Genomic DNA, 9,197 nt, shown 5'->3' with positions numbered 1-9,197 from the left:
AAATTTTGCTGCAGTAGCACAGTCTCACAGCTACAGAGAAACTCTGTCTTTAGTTTGAGTACACTTAAACAGTGGTAAAAAGTTTGGTTTATTAAGAAATGCATGTTTATATCACATGCGCCACATTCATTTGCACATAATAAAATCCTTATAATCTAATTTACAATTTTCTTCATATACGCTCTGTTTTTAAGTCAGTCACCATTTCCAGGAACCTTGAAATAGTAATCCACAACTTCTGTTCCCCAGAAAGAGAAACAGGCCATTCAAGAAAGACAAATGTGTGTGTATGGGATGAAAAAATTACTTAGCCAAACCTGCCCATATCTATAGTCAGAACAAAATGTAAAAAAATTTAAACAACTGGAACAATAAGAAACAAGTTTTGGCTAAGGACCTGTTTAGCTTGATTTCTACATAGTATATGTTTTCTCTACTGCAGCATACTCACAGTGAGTTAGCAGGTAGGGTCGGGAACAGATTCAAACATCAGTCAGAGAACTGCAGCGAAGAATGGGAGACTGGGATCACCAAATCTCCATAATAAGTGCCCACATCTACATGCCAACTGGTTGATTTGGAGGCAAGTAAGAAAGTATTTATATCTTTCCATTACAAGTATGTAGACTTCTCTAAATGCTATAAACCTTTTACATGAGCTGTGATTTTTGGTGTTTTTTTTTTTTTTTGGGCAAAAACAATCCACTCCTGGTGGAAAAAAGAAAATATGTAGGGAAAAATACCTCACACCCACTTTTAGGTACGGTAGAGGATGATGATGTGTGCCTGTTTTTCTTGTTGTCATGATATTAAAGTGTCTGTGTTTAGTTTTGTCTGGTTTGTTCTTATGCTTAGAGGGATTTATGTGTTTTGTTTTGTTTTTTAGTGAGGTATTATTTTCTGATTTTATTTATTTATTTATTTCATTTTCTTTAATCAAAGTTAGAAATTCACATACAATATAGTGTCATCTAAATGACATTCATTGGCATTTATATTACAATGAATGTCATTTAGGTTTGGAAAGCCCAGACGGCGATGTCATGACTTTGAAATCTTCTGACTGGGAAACTGGAGACTCACCCGTGGATGTGCCAAAAGAGTTCATTGAAATATTTTTGAAGTTTTTGTGATGTTATTCTAAGTAGCAGTTCCCTTACCTGTTGAAGAAGACGTCATGTCACTTTGAGCTTGTTGGAATGTAAAACAATCTTCTTAGTGATGGAAGGCTAACAAGCTAGTCAGATGTAGGCCTTTTCACTGACTTTAAATTTGAAACAACTTACTCTGAAACCGTTCATATCAGTGAAACAGAGTGGTGTGTAAGGGAGTAGTAAAAGTCTGACAAAATGACAATGTCACAAGACAGCTGTTACAATTTGTGCTAACAGTTTTCTTGTTCCCCTGTTAAGCTAGCGCTAGTTTAGCCTTTTGGCTTTATCAGTCCAGATCAGCTGGGACTCAATCCAACCTATCTCCATCAAAAATGGATAAAACTTGTAGCTATTTCGTCAGAGTGTTGGTATGTACATGTGCTTTCCTGCTCTCATAGTTTTTGTTGAAAAATGATCACTATCTTGGCCAATCAGCTGACTGATAGAAGTATGTGTTAGCTTTCCACCATTCGGTGTATTCGCCTTTCCAACGTGACATGACATCTTTATACTCCTGCAGGTTAAGGAAATAGTTACCACTAATAACTTCCAAATAAACCCTTTAAGCAACACCTTAAACACTGCTTCCTTGTTTGACATCATGAAAAAAAAATCTACAGAAACCAACACTGGCGCAAGTCTGGTTCATCCTTGGAGACAGAGCAACACGTGAAGGGGACACGTTCACCTACAAAGACAATTGCATGCAAGTTGCATGCAATTGCATCCTGAAAAGTAAAATAGATGCTAATAATGATGAGAGAAAATCAAATTTTTTGTTTAAATTAGTTTTTTTATTTGTAATGTCAAGAACAGCGATTTTTTTTAAATCGCTGAAATCTTCTGACTGGGAAACTGGAGACTCACCCGTGGATGTGCCAAAAGAGTACTGTCCTGTTCAGGAACATTCCTGTTCCTGAACAGGAATGTTCAGTCATTATGCTTTCCAGGAAGGAGACTTGTTCTAACTGTTTGGTGCAAAAATCAGTCCTGCAACAGCAAGAGCTTGTGAAGGTGAAGGCTGAGAAGGGTCAGAAAGTGTCATTATCCACAGTGGAACATAAGTGTAGTGACATGCACTGATAGGCCACTCAGAGATGAAGAAGCCATTAATCTAAAAGCAAGATAAAAACAAATTACAGCTTGAAAATGCTAATGCAAGGCTGGGAAACAATACCAACTGAAAAATAGTGCTTTTAGCATTATGTTTTGGGATTTTCTTTTGCTGCAGAAGGGACTGGTGTCATTAGAAGAGAACATTTTTTGGAAAAGGAAGTGGAAGCGTGGCTAGAAAAAAGTTGCTTCAATGGACATTTGCCTTTATTACGCCAATAAATTAGCTTAAACATTGCAAAAGGACAACACAGTCAATGTTTCGGAGTGGCCATTCCCTCTGATCTCAGTCATATGGAAAATATGTGGACACAGCTGAAAAGTTATGTGTTAGCAGGTGGTCTGTAAACTTCACTCACTTACACCGGGTCTGTCAGGAGTAGTGGACCAGAATTTCAGCAATTTCATGGAAACAGAAGATTTGACTCAAGTCATACAGCTAAAAGGCAGTTCTACTGAAAACTAAGGAAATATATACTTTAAAATTCTCTCACTCATTTTTATAATTAGCCTAAAACAGAAAGAGATTTAGACTGAGTTTATGCGAGACGATAAGAAATAAGGGTGTGCCTCTTTGTGCAGTGTTGGTAAAGATCTGGTTTCAGCTGCACACTGGCACAGTTTCCACAGTTTTGTCAGATCCCAACATGACCTGCTTCGTGCCTCGCCGTTCGGGTCCGTCTTGTGCTCAGTTTTGTTTGCACATTAAGTTCGTTCCTCTCATTCTCCATTAAAATTCCCTTTCAGAATGACCCTGCCTGACTCGTGTCTGCAGCAACAACAACATCTTGTGCACTTGTTAGAGCTCACACACTCTCGCGTTTCAAAAAGATGTAAACAAAAACGTGTCGGTCTCTGGCAGAAAACTGAAAAGGATTTGGAAGCATAAAACCAACTCTCTTTCTACTATAACCCAACTCTCTAAGAATGCCAGATGAATAAATCTAAAAAAGAAAAAAAACCCTCATTTATTCCTTTATGCTTTACTTATGATCTAAATATAAACAGCCTTCATCTCACAAAGGTTATGTTTATTATCATGGGCTGATTCTGCCCAGCCAGGTAAGATAAAGTGCTGATAAGTTCTACATCTGTGATGCAGCAGAGAGGGAAATGCTGCCACGTTTTATTGCAGTTTATAATGTTTTTCACTGCTCTCAGTTGTGATGACTCTCAAATAAATACCCATAAAGCCTCAGTGCTGACACAGATGCAGAAAAAGGAGGGCAGCTGTTCTTCAGGCTCTATAATACTGAATTTCGTACGACAACAGGGCAAGCGGTTTAGTTTAATAGTGCCATTTGAAACCATTAATGACTTTAATTAATTCATCATCTTTTATATTGGCAACACGTACAACTGCATTTTCATTTGTGCTAATGTGATCAAAAATTTGATTTGGATTTTTTTTTTTGTTTTGTTTGACTCATTTCTGCAGACGAGAATAAAGTTTGCAGAATAAAGTTTGCTTTCTGCAGTTATTTGTTTTTAACTGGTTCTCAGTAGCCTTGGTCCAGGCTGTTTGTGTTAGCAGAAACTGTCAGGTGTGTTTACACTGGCCTTTCTACATGTGTGCTTAGGTTACTTTTTTGGGTAAAAGCTGCCAAATGCACTTTCAGCTTGAAGAGTTTCACAACACTTAAAAACAACTGAACGGTGGAGCTCAATGTGAGGAATCCTGTGGTAGAATAGATTGTGTTTTAGTTAATTTACTTACATGGGGTATATAACAGAAGCTGATTGAGCCCACTTCTCTCCAAGGGGAAAGCCCACCAGGAGATCTGCCTTCATCCCCGGATTAGATGTGACATTTAGGAGTCACTTTCTAGTCATTCTTGTAGGAAACTAAGGGCAGGCGATGGTAAAACATATTTAGAGTTTTATCTAGACATGATCCGATTGTTAAATACTGCGTCCTTGTCTGATTATCTGGCCTCTTCCAATCACGTGCTCACTTTGTAGCAGGAAGAGTTATAAAGACGGGGGGAGATATCAAAGGTGGGTACATAGACGATGAGGGTTCATCACTCTAAGAGCAACGCATGAATCATAATTGATTTTGTTAAAGAGTAGAAGGGCGAACCTGTTGTGCTAATCCGCGACTGAGCTAAATTTAGCTGTTCCCACCGGCCACAGAAACACGAGAAACACACGTGACAACCGGCCCTGATAAATTTAGAGGGAGGTTCAGAGAAGCTAACGTCACCAGATGTGTAAACAGCATGCGTCTTACAGGAGACGTCTGAGGATCATATCCACCTGGACGTTGTTTGAGGAGTAAGTTTCATTTTCTTTTCTTAAATGCATTCATGCCTTTGCCACTGATTAAAAACTGGAGTACAACTCACTCGGCCTCTAAAACTGATGGTCTATTTTCAATGCCGTTACGTTTTTCTGCGGACATGTTCACTGATTAAATTAAGAAGCTGAGCGAAAGGCTCCCTCTAGTGTTCCCAGCCGGTACACTTTACTTTAGTCTTCAATCTGTTTCTACTGAAGTTCAATCAGTGGGCTTTTATAAAAGGTGAACAGAGTCATGACAGAGTACCAAACTGAGTGACCAATCATAACATGTGATTTAATTTGCAAAAACAACAACAATATTAAACACCAGACTGAAAATATCAATATTTTCTGAGAGCCATTTCTGGGCTTTTATAGATTAAATAAAAATTAACATGTCTGAACCAGAGATTAGTTAGAGAGAAGAAAGACATTCCTAAATATATATATTTTTTTCACAACAGAAAACTTCCTGAACCGATGCCTATTGGTAACATTTATAAGTTGGAACAGTGCAAATAACTTCCAGGGTCAATAGATACAATTTACTGTATAATCATGTCTTCCTGTATGATACTATTTCTCCCATGCTCTTATTTTTAAGGTCCTTATAATCTTCCTTTACTCGCAGTGACCTTGCAGTACAAAATTAACAGTAATCTCCAGGAATGTCACCTCTTAAATTAACTAAACGTTGCAGCAATTTTTTTTTCACACTCTTTGGCATTTTATGTACTCTCTGTAGTCTCAGGAACGAAGTTAGGTCTATGAAGCTGAGGATAAATGAAAAACTTCAGATTGCTACCACTAGGTGGCAATGTAGGCGTGTGCATATTTGCGTAGCTTTGCCATTTGTCTGCTGTCATCGTTTAAGGTTCACGTTATTAAAGCTACTTTTATTAAACGCAGCCTATCCACACGGACAAACTGGGAATTTTAGAACTAAATAATTGTTATATGTTGTTAAATTATTGCTTAGTTTCTCTAAAAATTTAACTATGGACAACCACTGCACTGCAGTCAGCAGATAGGCCCTTCCAAAGGTTCTCCTTTAATTACCTGCTGGCTAGATTTTATAGTTGATTCATTACAATCAAATGTAGCCTTGATGGTACACTAATAACACAAATCTGTTGGAGGAAGATTAAAAAGAAAATCTGCATTAATCTGTTTCAGGAAGCCTGCATGCCCTTAAACTGGTACTCTACTGAAGCACATCTTGATGTCCAAAACTTTCAAGGTCTTTTGTGTTAAACTAAATTTCTGGGATGATTTTGTCCTGACAGGCTAAATGTTATTTCACCACACTGTGAGACATTTTCCATCAAGGTCTTTAGAGTATGTAATGTGCCAGAGCTGGAATTTTGGCATCTTTTTACAATTTTATTTGAATCTCACGTAGTCACATTCTTGAAACCACCATCTTCTGCTGCAGCAGAAAAAAATCAGTTTGATCCAGCAAGCCAAGCAATTTAATATTATCCTTAATCCCTTGTTACTCAATACATAACTTACTTCATTTTTGAAGGTGCATCATTGGGATTTTCTGGGTGTGCATCAATGTTTCTGTTAAACCAAATAAATGAACTGAGAATAGTCTATTTAAATTAAATATCCACCTATAATCAGGATAAATCAGTACTCTTCTAGCACAGTTATGCATTAATTTTTCTAAACTCTAGTGATGTAAATGAGTAATTGGCAGTAAAATGTTGCCAGCAAAGCTGATGTTTATTCCAGTTTAATCAGACTGACTGTAGCTGATGGCATCGACAAAAGGTGCTTATTTCTGAATTTAAAGTCTCATCCTGCTTATTTGACCTTTACTTAAGTTTATGTTTTACAAATAAAACAAACTTTTTTTCAGGATTAAAAAATATATTCTGGGAGGGTGAGGTTTTGACTCATTTCATGTCTTAAAATCTAAATCCGTTGTTTGCAGAGTCTTTAGTTTCTGGTCTGTATATTAGCAGGATTACACAGATGGATTAGCTTCAAAATAACTCCAGAGTTATTAAAAGGTTTTTGTTTGATGTCATCTTGGAAGAATAAGAAACAAACCTAAATAAACAAATGAAAAAAAAAAAAGAATCAAGTCCACTAGGATTATAATTTTCACATGCTACGCTTATGTTAATCCTCTTCAACATAACTTTTTAATCTTCTCTAAAGTGACATAAGGAAGCTGACAGAAAGCAAGAGACGGGATAACGTTCGCATTTCAAACTTCTGCTAAATCCTCTGCATAAATTAAAACATCCCGTGTCAATCCTGCATCTGATTTATCGTCTCCCCTCTTGGGCTCTTTATACAGTCCGGCCAGTTTGCTGAAGCAACAGCATTGCAGCCAGGTTGTCATGGTGTCTGATTGTCCCGTATCATGTCACACGCCCCGTCGCAGCCAGACACGTCCCCCCCGCCCCGCTCCGTCCCTACAGCCAGCCGAGTGCTTGTTTTGACATTCAGCGCAGCAACAACAAGACGCTGGCAAAGGCGGTGGAAGCTGGTGTCGCCGTGGCTCCTCGGATCGCTGCAGCTCAAACATATGCAGGGGTTGAAAGCCAGGTCTCCAAGGTGACGAGATTATTCTGAAGCAGCGCAATCGAGTGATTGACACGTTATCTTAAACACATTAAGATGTCCCATGTCAGGGTTCCTAAAATAATTATTCTGCTACAAAAATAGCAACAGAAAAATCATGCAATCAGAAAAAAAAAAAAAAAAAAAAAACCTTTCATTTCCCGTTGCCAGGACCTTAGCAACAGTTTTGACACAGGAATGGATGGATTAATTCAGAGTAAGAAGAAAACGCTCATTAGCATCAACAGAAGGCGGTATTCATCAGGACGTGCCTCATTAAAACAACAACAGAAATACAGTTGTTGCACATGATAGGGCTGTGAGGCATGTTGATATTTAAAAGATGAAGTATTTTCACATTGTGTCCTATACGATGTTCATTACACAGGACACTCTCAAGCTGATGTTGAATGTACATCAAAAAGTGCAATACTGTCCTTTAAATTTGAAGTGCATTTGCTTTCTGTTTCGTGATGAATAAAGCAGGCTTTCTAAGATATCTCAGATGTTGCAAAGGCCACAGGAAGCTTGAGAGGTGACTGCTGTTAACCTGGGGAGCTCCTGCCTCCGTGGCGCAAAGACCTCTGGGTTCAGCGATGTGAAAGGGAAAGCCGGAGAGGAGGCTCAGAGGCCAGGCTCGCTCACTCACCAGCATGGGGTCTCATCACTCTCTCCACACTTCTGCTGTCAGAGCTTTTGTTTCAGCTGCATCGCTCGGCCGCAAGGCCCCGCTTCCCAGGGAACTGTGAACTGCTGAGCTGGCTCTTCTGAGCGAAAACACGATCTGGAAAAACGTGGATCGCCAAGAAGAAAGCGGCTCTAGAAAAGACCCAAACCGGGTCTTAGAGGTTTTCTCATGCTGTCGTCGCTCCAATTAGCTATTATTCAGGAATCTTCCCTTAATATGACAGAAACAAGTCAAATAAAAATTAGGTTATCTAGTGCAAATATAGATTTCATGCATCAGGTACAGGTTCCTGTAATAATTAGCCAATTTTTTAAGCATTTTTTTTCACTTGTTTTTCTTGTTTTTTTTTCGGTTTTTTTTCCAGGATCATAAAGCACACCCACTTCCAAATAACCTCTGATGAGACGGGAAAACAAGTCTGATACAGCGAAGAGGCGGCGCAGCATGATACTGCTGGATCAAAGATCTGTGCTGACCGAGGTCGCTTTGGTACCTGTCACAGACATGAGAAATCATTAAGACGAAAAAAGTATAATCTTCCCCTGCAAAATACTCAAAACTTTAAGTTCATGTTTATGTTTTATATCAGGTAAAATTAAAAAAAGTTTAAAAAAAAAAGTTCAACTTTTTTTTTTGCGTGTATTTTACATAATATGTGATAGGGCTACACTAACCAGCCATTTTTGTAGGTACATCTTGCTAGTGTCGGCTATGGACTCTAGCAATACACTGTAAAAAAAATTCTGTTGTTTTTACAAAAAAAATCTGGCAGCTGTGGTTGCCAGAATAATTCTGTAGAAAACACAGTGAACATGTAAACTGTTTTACTGACCAAACAGTAATTATAACAGTGTTAAATTGTGAAATAAACAGATTATCCCATAGATTTGCACAAATTTTAACTGTGATTTGAAAAGGTTTATTTTTGTAATAAAACAGTTTTATCAAGTAATTTTAACCAACTTTTTCTGATGAATTATCATAATAATGCTGTTATTTTACACTTTTTTTCCAGTAAGATTTACTCAGTTTTTGTTTGTTGTACAAAAAAAACTTCATTTAGTCCTACTGATAAATTACCTTTAAATAACGGATTAGAACTGTTAAAATGTCAATTTAAAACATTTTATTAATACTTTCTGAAAAACTGAAATTTGCTTTAATTTTTTACTTTTTACTAATAATTATATCTTTAAATATCTATAAGCATGAAATTTCAACAAACATTTCTCACTTAAAGGAAACTTTAAAACACAAGGAAGCCCAATATAAATTGTATCTATGATAACCTTAAAAAAATAAACATACACTTGCATGCCTTTGAAATATTTATTTTCAATGAAGTTCTCATTTGTCTTTTCTGAACATCATGAAGCACA

The 9,197-nt window shown here is 37.5% G+C and overlaps 1 long non-coding RNA gene across 1 annotated transcript; it reads left to right on the top strand.

Annotated features, from left to right (window-relative positions):
• The first annotated feature begins 4,037 nt into the window (after positions 1 to 4,037).
• On the top strand, positions 4,038 to 8,423 carry LOC106955261 (uncharacterized). The gene is made up of 2 exons (XR_001426538.1): positions 4,038 to 4,544; positions 8,183 to 8,423. It is a non-coding gene; the product is annotated as an uncharacterized LOC106955261 (long non-coding RNA).
• The last annotated feature ends 774 nt before the right edge of the window (positions 8,424 to 9,197 follow it).

The sequence above is a fragment of the Poecilia latipinna genome, unplaced genomic scaffold, assembly GCF_001443285.1.
Source record: "Poecilia latipinna isolate Pla-1442-1.1 unplaced genomic scaffold, P_latipinna-1.0 Scaffold722, whole genome shotgun sequence".
NCBI lineage: Eukaryota > Metazoa > Chordata > Actinopteri > Cyprinodontiformes > Poeciliidae > Poecilia > Poecilia latipinna.
This window is presented reverse-complemented; position numbering and strand designations above follow the sequence as displayed.